At 36.2% G+C, this 9,306-nt stretch overlaps 1 long non-coding RNA gene across 1 annotated transcript; it reads left to right on the forward strand.

The window, feature by feature from the left end:
* Nucleotides 1-1,960: 1,960 nt before the first annotated feature.
* Nucleotides 1,961-3,186, forward strand: LOC109368486. The gene is made up of 3 exons (XR_002116560.1): nucleotides 1,961-2,078; nucleotides 2,178-2,319; nucleotides 2,402-3,186. It is a non-coding gene; the product is annotated as an uncharacterized LOC109368486 (long non-coding RNA).
* Nucleotides 3,187-9,306: the final 6,120 nt, after the last annotated feature.

The following is a 9,306-nucleotide window of genomic DNA, read 5'->3' on the forward strand; positions in this document are numbered from 1 at the left end:
CCTATGCATGTAGTGTGACCATGTCTGTAACAAAAATAGGAACTAAAAGGGATTGTTATGTAATGTTCCCCCCCTTTTAAATCTTAATTTAATGTATATATTGCATGTATTTCTTTGCACCAGTGGATTAAGAAATTTTCTGTTCAACTTAAACTAATGAAATCCTACCCAGATCTGAATAACTTCTATGTCCTGTTGAGACTTAACCTATGCATATGAAGGTTTAGAGAACTGGAATCCTAGTCAGTAATGATGATGCAACCTCTTGTACAGTAGTTGAGTCAATCTGTTGTTTTTTAAACCTAGCATAGTCTAGGGGATAAAAACAATGTTAACGAAAGCAACACTGTAACATGAAATGTCAGGATTTGAAAGAATGGGAAATCACAGAAGGAGCAACAATCACAGCTCTGCACTGAGGTCTTTAGCCATACAACCCAGAGGACAGATTTGCTCTTGTCTGGAAGCCAGCCCAGCTCAATTTAAAAGACGAGGCTTAGGAATTACTCAGACGCACTGTGTCTGGCTAGACTGGAGCAATTGAAATGTTTGCCCACACAATTCTTTACCAAACAATGCATTCATCTTTTGACAGATTCTTCATCAATATTATTTAGCAGTTCTTTTCTCCAAGAATATCCAGTTACCAATTAAATGCTATTAAAAGACTTGCATCGCTTTTCATTTATCTAATTCCTCATTTACCCGCAGGAAGATGTCACAGACCACAAGCCTTAACTTTTTCCAGCAGGCAAATTCGAACTTTAATTCTGTACTGTGCATCAAACTGACTGAATATAAATTAAGTGGGATGACAAACAAGTACAGCTAGAAACCTGGGGTAGAAAAAAGTCTGGTAGAAAACCACCTGCTGGTCTGGGGTTCTCGGTTGCAGACCTGAGGGATCCCACTGTCATTTGTACAATATTTCACTGTCAGCCTCTGAGATTTCAGGAGCGTGGCAGCTGATCTCCTGCCCAAATTTCCTTCACCCTTGCAGTAGTTGTCAGAATGTGTTGCAAGGCAGTTATGGTGATAAGTACCTAGAGTGAAGACAGAAAATTAGATCAAGTGCTAATGAAGGGAGACGATGCTGAAGTTTCAGGGTATGGTCTCATTGCGGGGCTGTGAAGGGATGCAGGTAAGAGCTTGCACGGCCTTGCTGATTCAGAATATGTCAAGCTTCGTTTTGTGGTATCCTGAATCTTAATTCTCAGAAACAAGAAGTTCATAGGTCACAAGGCTCCTACTTCAGAAAGCACATAGGCAACTTATGAAGGTAGGGTGCGAGCAACTCTATCTTGAAATAAGCATTTAATTTCGGTGTGGTCAAGTGAAGAAGATGCTTGTTCTTGCATTATGTCCTGTGGAAGGGAGTTGGCAAGCATCAAATAGTCAGTTCTTCAATGGGCTAGACCTCTGTGGCAGTCAGTATAAAAGTAATTAACTAGTAATTTCAATTGTGCTGCAGGAGTTTTTTTACTCTTGGTTTAAAATTGTAGGCTTCTTCCTCTGTGCAGTCATGCTAATCTGTAAAATGTGCTGTGTATCCTTCAGGAAAATTAATAGTTTTTCTTGTAGGATGAGGTCAAAAGAGTTAAGTTCTAGGTGAAAAGACTAAGGTCAATATTATCCTCAGGAAGAGCTAAGTACAAATATTGTTTTTAAGGAAAAACAATGAACAGGAAAGAGAAGGTAATACAAAATTCCATGGATTCAAGGGGATGTATCTCCTGATGTGAACTATTTTGGATCAGTCTTGAAACACCTGGATTGGGTGGGTGGTGCTGTCACTGTAAAACGAAGACTCAAAAAATGCATGAGAGAATAGACATGGTTCTAGTGAGCTATAAATAACCCATTGCACGTGCCCAGGATTATACACTTAATTATACTCAGTGAAATTTCTAGAGTTCTGTCAGTATACTTTTAAGGAGGATCCTTTATTCATTTTGCAGAGCACTCTAACTGCCACATGGTCCTGCACCAGTGAGTGACTGTCTCATGTGAATGAGCCTATTAATGGGGAAGGATGCTTATCAAGCTAACTAGGATGGAGGAGAGTGTGTTTGCTGCAGGTGATGACATGGACACTGGGTTATTGGCAATGGCTTTCTAGTGCAGTTTTTCTTTCTTAAAACCTCCCATTTTTCCCTCTTAATGCTTCCCTACGACAGAAAGAAGAAATTTATCTCTATCTAGCAGAGCTATGCAGAGAGTAAATCCAAATACAGCTTCCTGTACTCTAGCAGAGATAAAAAAAAAAAAGAGTCCTGAAGCAGAGGTAAATGAATTGTTGAAAAGCCTCAACTGACTCAGGTGTGTTACAAAGACTTGCTTCTGTTTCTATGTCTCTCTTGTCATTTCATGTATTTAATGTTTGGTATTTTCTTTCCTTCAGATTCACATCCTGGATGCTTTTTGTTGTTCTAAAGTGCCTTTGTTCATCTAGCATTTCTATACAATATAAGAACTTCTTAGTTACGTATGTATATGTTGACTTCTTCCCAACTCCATGATCCAGCTCAGGCTATTTGAAACTAATGATTTGTTTATGGACAACTCCTTTCTGGCAAGCACTGAAAACAATGTTATCATGTTATTCACAGCATGTCATGTGTATTTAATTTATTATGTGCATCTCAATTAACTTAAGTTATTCTACTTAAAATCCTACTAAATGTTTATTATGTAATGATAATGGAAGGTGATTTTTAATGTTTGAAACACGTTTCCTTCCTTGTCAAAGCAAGTTCTTTTTCATTTTCCATTTGCTATGTTTTTTACTATAAACTGCATGTTCTCTTATTTCATAGTGCTAAATGCAGTGGAACAAAACTGGTTTCAGAGAATTAAGTTGTATATAGATTAATTTTGATTTTATTACTGCAATGCATATGCGGTTTAACTTCTATGTGTTTATTTGGTTAGAAAAATATTTTTTAACATGCATAATTATTAAAAAAAGAAATTAAATGACAGAAAACAGTGGAAGTTGCTGGAACGGGGAAGTGGGAGAAAAACATACACCAATTTTTAGAAGTGCTGAAATCATGTGCTAGCGTACTTGCTTACCCCATAATTAGGGAAGTTAGCAACTGATAATGGTTGAGCATGTAGTAAATTCCACATGATCTATACCATGTGTCCTTCTGGCTTATTATAAATATTACTTGGCAAACATGCCTCCAGTGCTCCTGGGAGCACAGCATGCGCCATGCGTTGCTTCTTTCCTCCTCTCAACGCTTGCTTCGAGGAGCAACCCAAGCAAATGCATCTGGTCTGTCTAGGCAAGCACATCTCCCTCTGTACCTGCTGCTTCTTTCAGGCTCTGGGTTACTGGTGTCTGAGTGACAGTCAAAAGTGAACGAGGAGGACATAACCATGTGCTTAAATGATTGGCCCTGCATTCCTCATTACTCCCTGCTGAAGGTTTTAAGCGCTGTCTTTATCAAGTTAAGGTTTAGTATCTTTCCTTTTAGTTTTTCCAAGTGTGTCCACCATGGATATTTTAAATTAGTAATTAGGGCTGTAAGCCAAGCAGTGGTCTAAAACAAGCACGCTGTGAAGACCCATTGAAAGGACTGAGATGATCCATGCCAAACACAATATTGTGTTTTTAGTGTTTAATTACCTCAAACAACAGAACTTCATTTTGGTCTTTGTAGTAAGGGTGCTGGAACAATTGGGCAGACAGCTTTGCTCAATTTTAAAAATGCACCTGGTAAGTTTGCCATTTCCCTGCAGATCAGTGCCACAGCTTCTCTTCCATTTTTATTAGAAATTATTTGGAGCCATCTAACTTAATCTTCCCTAATTTACTTCAGGATTTTAAGTTGCTTCTGTTCACCTTGTTATCTGGGTTCTTTCCATTTAGACAAAAGCGAAATTCAAATCTCCAGCAAATCTCATGGAGTTCTGCAGCTACTTTTATCTTCTACTGTCAAAAAGTTTCTTTGGAGTATGGGATTTTACATCTTTTTTGATTTATATCTTACTGTTTTATTCTTTTAATAGTGAGTGATAATTGATTCAAACTGTGTCAGTGACAACTGGAAGAACTATTCTCGCAGTGTGTACTTATTCTTTTGGTAAGGCTTTGTCATCTTTTCTAGGAGTATAGCATACTAAGAAAAGGACAGGGATGCTAGGTGAATGTAAACTATAACAAATAAATGTGTGGAGGCTGAAAGAATAACTGGGCACTATTAAACAAAACTCATTTTATTTAGATGGGACAAAATTTAAGTGTGAGTAGTTCTTACACCATAATTTCTCAACAATCAGTTGAGTGATAAGATGTGTTTACTAGTTACTTTTGTGCTTTAAATGATGTGCTAATTTTGCCAGGTAATAACATGTTACGTTCCAAATGGCATTGCTGGCAAGTCTGCTGTTTCTTGCAAATGGATTAGAGGAATGTGGAAGAGAAAAATACGTTGGCTGCGGGACAAGCAGGCCATTGTTTCCATTTGTGGAACAAGTGAGATTCATAAACATATTTCCTTTTTTCTCTTGAAGATGTATATAGGACTCGTGTTTTTATTAACTGTTAAACACGCTTCTGCTTAACCCCTATCAAAAATATGGTTAATGAAACTTAATTTCAATAGTTAATAGCTTAAGCATTTTTCAGGATACTATTTGCACGTGAACCCATATTTTTTTTATGGAAAGCTGTGGTTTTTATCTTGAGTTGTGGAAATGTGACTTGACCATAATTGATTAACTTCATCCAGCTTTATGAATACAACCTGGATCTGATTGCCCTCCTTATCTAATTTTCCTGTGGATTGCAGTTATAAATAATAATGCCTGGTCATTCTATTAGCGTCTGTTTGGGTGGGTAAATGGCAGACTTCTCAGATAGGGATATGTAGTTGGAAAGCCAGGGCCAGTGGCAATCCTTGTCTCTGCTGGCCACTATATGGCAAATGAGCTCCCTTAAGTTTGTGCCAGGGCCTAGCCTTTACAATGGGGTGTAAGTACCTAGCATTTTTGATCTTCACAAAAAGATTTAGGAATCAGTCCAGGTAGGTAAGTAGTTGTTGCATGCAATTAACAACAGGTCTTCAAGTAAAAAATTAATTTAGCAAATTCTGTGGCAAGATGATGACAATTTTGCATTAAGTCTCGTCAGTAATTTCTTTGTTCTTAGACAACTTTTCTGTGTGAACTACATATATCAAAGTTTACATTTAATAGGCACAGACAATTAATCAATCATGTTTTCTTAGTAATTCTATGCATTATTTTTTTAAAGTCTTAGAGCACTAACTACATTGTGAAAGATTTCGCTGGGTTTGTATAGGATAAGGGTAGAGCGTATTGCCTCAAAAATAACTGCTTTTGTGTTGTCCACATGCTGTTTAAGTGTTAAAGTTTTTATATTACTTTTCATAATTCCTTTTTCTATATTTCCATGTCAGTATGTTTGAGAAAGACTTATTCGGTATTTCACAAAAAAATTTCTACATTGGTTTCCTTCTACTTAAATAACTCCTCAAGCCAAAATATGCTGATATGTGCGTAAATGTTAGTTTCAAAATAATTTTTCCTCTATCAACTATACTTTAAAAATAGAGCATATTAAGGAATTGAGGACAGTAACAGTGGCATATTTGGAGGTCCATAAGAAGCGTTTGTCTTAGAACATTGTAGTAATTTTCCCTACTCAAGCATAATTCCTGCTGCTCCTTTATGTTTCAGCTTACTCCACATACTACAGGTATCAGGGTAATGGTATGGTGAATGGGTTTTGCATGTAGTTTATGGTGTGTAACAAGATTTAGACTTCAGACCTTCCCGCTGGAAGGCAGGATTAGTCGTACGCGCTGTTAAAGTATTACCTCCATAGCTTTCCTACCTGTATCTGGACAAGTTATGGCACTATGCAGCCTCTTAAAATTTTTGATAATAATTAAAGCTGTGTGAAATGGAAAAAAAAGAATAACACTTTCACTAAGAAGCGAATCCAATCTTAGGTATTTCCAAGCACTCACAGCAGTAATTCCTTCCCTATTATTTGTCACATACAATTTGCTCTTTTTTTCTAAAGAGGAAAATGTTAAATGCAGTTTGTAGACATTTCTGGCTGTTATCTGAGTGAGTGGTACACCTGCTCCGTGTACAGACATTTTGAAAGTATGTAAACAACTGTAGCACCATCAATTTTTTCCGTTTGCTGGGAAATTCATAGATGAGTTTTCTGGCAAGAAGAAAATAAGGTTTGGAACTCTTACAAATTTGGATGAATAACATAGGAAGAAAGAGGTAAATACAGACTGCACCATGCAGGAAGGTAAACACGAGATGAAAAATCTTTCATTATCACAATCAAGTTTTGATTAATTTTTAAACAATCAAGCTTCACGATCAGTTCTTTTTTTTTTTTGTCATTTTCTTGCACTATTTCTTGTATTTCTCCTAGTCATTATAAGCATCTATTTCCTATCTACCTTACTTAACATTTTATAAAATAGCTTGCACATAATATTGGTGAATTAGATCTGAAGTTTCAGAATCTTTTTAACCAAGGTACAAACTCTGTTGTACGTTCATTATTACACTGACTGTATAAAATCATTTTTAACATAATTAAACTATATAATTAAAATATTCAGTCTAGTCTTACACTCAGCTTGATTGTAAATGAGGCTTTATGGGTAGCTGTAATTAACCTCCAGTGATGTTAATTACTCACAAAGCAGGATCTCGGAGCTGCTGACCATACAACTTGTTAAACAACTGAGGAGGTAATGCACATTGTCCGATGTTTATGTGTTTTCTTTTAACTTACTGCACCATGTGAAGCTCATTCTCAATGCGATGAGAGCAACAATTTGGAGAAAAATATCTATATATTTTGCATGCTAAAATCACAAACTAATTTATCTTGGAGCTAAAATGTCTAGCAGTCTCACCAAGATCATTCTGTGAGGTTCCTGCTGCAAAAGAATAACCATCGTGTTTCAAAGGTTATCAAGCTTAATTAAACTCAATTAAATTCTTCAAAGGACTTCATTTATGAAGACTTGGCTTCACAAGGAGCTCATACAGAGTAGTAACACAGCTTCCAATTATACAAGGAGCTCTTTAATTTCAGGTATAGCCAAATCCAGTAGAGGAGGAAATGGTTGGCCCTTGTGCATTATGTACTGTCTCTGTGTTGATACTTTGTCATGGTAGTAGCCTTGTGCAATACAAAAGGGTCAGATCAAGATTACATTATGTGAAGGTGTTGCCATTTCTACAGGCAAAGTTCAGTGGCTTTCTTATGTAAAGGCTAACTTACATGGGTTATTTTGTGAGATTTCAGGAAATTTTCTCACCACAGCATCTCTCCATCAACCTGCAGAAAGTTTTTTTTCTGTTTTATGTACAAATCCAAGTAGCTTGTCACCATACAATTTTTCCGGGCTACATGGAGTGCTACAATTAAAGACTTGCAAGTAATTCTGCAAACAGAATAAAACTTAAAAATTAAAATTAGTTTTGATTTTTCAAAGGAAATGGGCTATTTGTTTGTAAGGACACTTAAAACGTGTTAAAACAAATAAAACATATTGAAATATTTCGATTTGTGTAAACAAATGCAGATTTGAACCACGTTTAAGAGTCCTCTAGTAAAGCCTGCTGGCTTGAGAATCTGTATCAGGAGCAGGGCTGGAGTACAACTTGGAAATAGCTCGTTCTGTGTCATTCTACATTTAATCTATTTCTGTCAAATGGGTGTAATAGCACAAGGTCATTTCGGGTTTTTGGTAGTAGTCTTTGCACTAAATCAACTCTCATGGTTCATTTAGATTCAGGAGTTTTTTATTATGCAATGGAAACTTCACTAAACTAGTCCTTTACATGCATGCTTTCTTGTTATGGAAATATCCCTTCAACTTCTTCCCTATAGGTTCAGAGTTATTCACTGCACACAGACCAATTGTTTTGCTAGCATCGGAGAAATACAAGATTTATGTTAAATTGTGTTTTTGTATTGCCGTAATATCTTTCAGTATTTTATTTCCAGGGAGTTATAAGTGCTTACTGTCATACTGACAAATTGACATTAAACTAATATCTATTAATCTGAATGTATTTTGGTACTTAGTTTGAGGAGTGAGTACTGAGGAACTACTTTGAAGTTTTAAGAATGAGTTTAAAGTAAAACTTTTGCTGTTAATTCCTGTAGATGAAACTAGATATTGTCTTATCTTAAAGGTTGAAGCTTCAAAAAGTTATTTGGCTCCTTGTTAATTGCTCTCATTTCTATGTGTGAGAATGGTGGCAATCCAGAGCGATGTCATCATGCATGTTCTAGCAGAAGAACTTCAAACTGTGTATGAGATCACACACAAATAGAAGGAATTATAAACTTTTACTTCCCATCAACAAACATTAACTTCTTTGTTCAGCTACTTAAATCATAGATTTGCAATCATGATTTAGCAGATTTTTCTCCGTTCTAAAATCTTGTTCCTGTGCTTCAGATGTTTTCTTCAGTTTAAGGTTAACTTCTGAATGACAAATGGATCTTAATTTCAAAAATTAACTTACTACCTCTTTTTGTAAGTGTTGCAGAATATCCCACTGTTGTTACAACACTCTTGTGCCAGTTCTTATCTTTGTGTTTCTAACATACTAGTGCTTTAGGCTTTCCTGAAGTTTTTTTTCTGAATAACACAGCTAAAACTTGGACTTAGTAACAAAGCATACAGATGAAATTTTTATCCTTTTTTTGTGCTTGCATCACCTTTTTTTTTGCTTAACCCTGACATGTAATCTTTTCTACTCTCCACCCCATAATCTCAGTGAAATATTGAGGAGAAGATTTATTTCTCGTGTTTCTTTATTTTAAGTCCTTTATAAGTAGTTCTCTGCGGTTCTTTCTGTTAATCAAATACAAGTGCTCGCCATCCATTTCTAAGCTGCTTGCAGTCTATTCCCATTTTTTTTTTTTACTTCTGCCCTATCACTTCTTATGTAATTCCTCATTGATTACAGAGAGGCCAGTTCTCTGACTTTCAACCAGTCCATGTCATCAACCTCCTATATTGGAGGACCTGCATTAAAACAACCTTTTTGCTTTTTCTCTAATGTTTCTCATAGCTGCAGGGAGTTGATTATACACAAATAAGTGTACAGTAAACTTTCTCCCTCTCTTCAGTTCCATGGTTACATTAAAAGCTTACAGTAACTTCATGAATGTTTGAATTACCAAGTCTTGCCTGCTTGCCAGTGCTATCTCACACCCTTGATATTTCTGGCTCACTCTGGAAATGGGCTGCCATTTTCCCTTACGTGTTGAGTACA

Source organism: Meleagris gallopavo, chromosome 7 (genome assembly GCF_000146605.3).
Source record: "Meleagris gallopavo isolate NT-WF06-2002-E0010 breed Aviagen turkey brand Nicholas breeding stock chromosome 7, Turkey_5.1, whole genome shotgun sequence".
Lineage (NCBI taxonomy): Eukaryota > Metazoa > Chordata > Aves > Galliformes > Phasianidae > Meleagris > Meleagris gallopavo.